The sequence below is a fragment of the Zingiber officinale genome, chromosome 11B, assembly GCF_018446385.1.
Source record: "Zingiber officinale cultivar Zhangliang chromosome 11B, Zo_v1.1, whole genome shotgun sequence".
Classification (NCBI taxonomy): domain Eukaryota; kingdom Viridiplantae; phylum Streptophyta; class Magnoliopsida; order Zingiberales; family Zingiberaceae; genus Zingiber; species Zingiber officinale.
This window is the reverse complement of record NC_056007.1, coordinates 7,843,055-7,846,818: the sequence shown is the minus strand read 5'-3', so window position 1 is coordinate 7,846,818 and position 3,764 is coordinate 7,843,055. Positions and strand designations below refer to the sequence as shown.

At 41.6% G+C, this 3,764-nt stretch overlaps 1 long non-coding RNA gene across 1 annotated transcript; it reads right to left on the bottom strand.

Moving 5' to 3' along the window:
• Nucleotides 1–1,158: 1,158 nt before the first annotated feature.
• Nucleotides 1,159–2,023, bottom strand: LOC122035096. Its single transcript, XR_006126895.1, has 3 exons — nucleotides 1,845–2,023; nucleotides 1,631–1,742; nucleotides 1,159–1,373 (listed from the first exon to the last, which is right to left on the bottom strand). It is a non-coding gene; the product is annotated as an uncharacterized LOC122035096 (long non-coding RNA).
• Between the last annotated feature and the right edge of the window lie 1,741 nt (nucleotides 2,024–3,764).

Below are 3,764 nucleotides of genomic sequence, written 5' to 3'. Positions count from 1 at the left end.
ATACAAGATGAAGGATACTACTCTGGTATTTGCATCTTGGAAGGTAAATATCTTCACATTTAGGGAAATAGATCTTTACATATCCATGTGAGGAATATCAGATGTACCCACTAGTAAACATGGCTACCCCTCACAAAAAAATCAAGGATAACTCCCAAAATCTGCTTTTTTGTCTCACAAAGGATGACTCCAAAACTAATTCCAGAAATCAAGATAAAAAATAATTTACAAAGTTGGGAGAACAAACTAATGTTTCTGAACAAGCTAATTTGATTTACAACATCTGCACATATCAGTTATGAAGTAGATAGACATTGTGCATATTTTAGTGTAAGTTATATGTCACACCTGCATGTCATCTTCATTCATGTATGTGGAGTAACCATTCCACTCTTTGAAAGCATGATCATATCCTGAAGAATGCAACACAAATAACAATCATATAGATAAGAACAAAAAGATAGCAGATAAGCGCAATAACCAAGTAATATTAAGCATAATTCACCACCTCCATAGAAATAGGCTGGGGGTGCATAACAAGTGGGCACATAATAGTTGCCACCATTCACGGAATAGGTGAACACTCAGAAGGAAACCAATACCTTTGGCACATCGGCATTACCCGATTCAATATGGATGGGAGAAACCTAAATTTCAAAGCAATTATTTATTAACACCAACTACAACATCCAAACATAGCTTCTGCAAGAAAAACTTAAAATGAATAGAACCGTCACTTGCTTGTTGGCTTCAACGCCATCTTTGGACTTCAGTGGAGGATCCAAAGAGGTTCTGCAGTAAATTTGAAGCTTCTTCAACATAACAGTAAGGGCAAAACCAACCAATCTGGAGATCTAGAGCAGGGAAGAACCTATGTAAGCAGTCATAAACCACTACTAAAGCTTCAACATCATGATAAAGTTAAACTAAATTTTGTATCTTGATCTGAGGAAAAACAATAATGATTTACAATACTAGGAAGATAAACTCAAACAAGCCTAGAATGTACCATTGACCAAAATTGACAAAAGGCACAGTGAAAAAGTTATCCAAGTTGCTGGTTACCACATATGGAATCAAGACAATAGAGCCTTACATATCACCACTAAGATAATCTCATTTTATAGCACAGATGATTCAGCCTGCACTAGAATTTGAAACTGGATTGGAACCCATTAAACTTCATTTCGAGTTAGGTGCTAGGAGAGTATGTCATATGTTAATTTTTAATTTGTTCTGAAAAGGAAAGCTACCTGAGGAACCATGTTGAAGACTAGTCTCCAAGCTAGCACCTGCATCTTGTGGCAGCATAACAGCAAGAATACTTATGTTCAAACCGGTTTCATTCCTATCACAGACCATCTTGTATAACTCTGAAAACAAACAAGACTGTACTGAAGCAAACAAGGGATAGAAATTCACAAGCTTATGAATCAATGTCTTGTAGATGCACACGGATCAAGAGATTCCAGAAAGCATCTTTTTATACAAAGTAAATATGGAAAATAAAATGGAACTCGCATTGTGTTGACTACATGTACAATATCTGGAGTAGAGTATTACTCTCCATATGACAAACATAATTAATATTACAATCAAGTTTTTGCTTTTAAAATAAAAAAATACAAACCTTTATGGTTATTAATAATGAGGATGGCAGATGCACCAGCAGCTTTTGCGACCTTTGCCTTTGTTGTGAATTTGCATTTGCCTTGATGCACTAGTAGTACATCTCCAGCAAACTAAAAAAACTGACTTTTGAAACATTAGCCACACGCGATGGACAGAGCACAAGAGTTTATTGAAGACATAATGAAGACTATACCCAATAACAAAAGGAAAACCTTTTTCTTAGGTGGAGTGCAGCAATCAGAAGGATCTGAAAGAGTAAGGCAAGTTCGGTTGGCATGTTTCTCTTTTGAAACTATTGAGGGGCCAAATCGAGCTCCAACACCAACAAATTCGTCATCTTCTGTATTGTTAATCCAAGTTTGCACTTTCACCTGGCAAGATGCAGGATACTAAGCAAGGCAAAAAAAATCTAAAAATAAAAAATAAATTCAGAGATGAAATTCAAAAGGTACAAAGAATATATATCTGAAAGTTACTAACAAATCCTAATTACAAATAACACATGCCACGAACCATGCCCAAACGAAAACTTCGTACGTCGTGTAGTAGAGATTGACGAGGTTTTGTTGGAACCCCAAGGTTGTTTTGGTGTAATCAATAAGTTAAGTTAGGTCATGTGTTTCTAACCTTGTATCTAAGTGTGCAGGAGCTTAGGAGTACAAGTACTCGAGCGGAAGACGCAGCTAGCGAGAAGGACGACACGCGGTGTATCCGAGGGACGAGATGCTGCGGAAGAATACACCGGCGGACGAGAAGGAAGCGTGCGGTGGTTCCGAGGGACGAACGCTGGAGCGGAAGATTGCTTGGGGAGCAAGAGACGCAGCTAGCGAGAAGGACGGCACACGGTGCGTCCGAGGGACGAAGACTGTGGATGAGTACGCCGGCGGACGAGAAGGAAACACGCGGCGATTCCAAGGGACGAGAAGCCGGAGGGAAGCCTGCTCGAGAAGACCGGAAGTTGGGTTCAGGTGAGCCCTATTCTGGATGGTAAAGATCACCCAAACGAGCAGATTCGGAGTAGAAAACCCGGACCAAAGACGAGCTGAACCGGAGCCGAGAGCCCGGACCAAAAAGTCAACAATGTTGACTTTAATGGTCCGAGCGCCCGGATGCATTCCGGGCGTCCGGACCATCCGAGCACCCAAAACCATTCCGGGCGCTCGAAGTCTGGTTTTTGACCAGATCGAGGTTTGACTCGATCTGAACATTGGGGATAAAATTTTATCCCCCCCCCCCAGGGCGCCCGGAACCCTCCAAGCGCCCCGACCAAGGTTATAAATATAGCCTTGATCCAGAAGCTCTTTAATCAATTCAGAACTCAAGCATTCTTTCTACACTTGTACGCTTTTCTGTAGTTTAGCTTCTATTGTGCGCTTCATTGCTGTAAAAGGCTTCTCCATCTGAAGGAGACACTAGTGCTACACTTTCTTGGATTAACAACCTCCCCGGTTGTAACCAAGTAAATCTCGTGTGCCTTTTACTTTTCTGATTTTATTTATTACTTTTATTTAATGCAAGTGTTAGTTTAAGAGTTCGAGAAGGGTTGGTTTTGTTTTTGAATTTGCAGGCTATCCAACCCCTCTTCTAGCCGGCTGCAACGGTCCTACAAGTTGTATCAGAGCCGAGGTGCTTCAGGAGGACTAATCGCCGAACAAAGCAACGAGATGGTCGGACCAAGCATCCACCCGCCGAAATACGAAGCGGACTTCGGCACCTGGAAAAAATTGATGCAGGTATTTTTTACAACAGATTTCGAATTAGTTTTAACAATGGAATCTGGCTTTGTAGCTCCAGAAGGTAAGGAAAAATGTCAATGGACAAAAAAGGAGCAGGCTGAATACGTGGCGAACGACAAAGCTGAATACCATCTGCTAAGCGTTCTTCCACCTCAAGAAGTCAACAGGATCAGGCACTATGACTCGACAAAGGAACTTTGGGAGAAGTTCCTCGAGCTGCACGAAGGGACGTCCGAACCCAAGCTCGCCAGAAGAGATCTGCTTCGCAATCAGCTCACCAGCCTGCGACTTGGGGAAGACGAGACAGTCGCGCATCTGCACTCGAGACTAAAAGAAATTATTACCGGACTTTCGAATCTCGGAGAAAAGGTAAGTAACCGAGATTCGCTAAGGTAC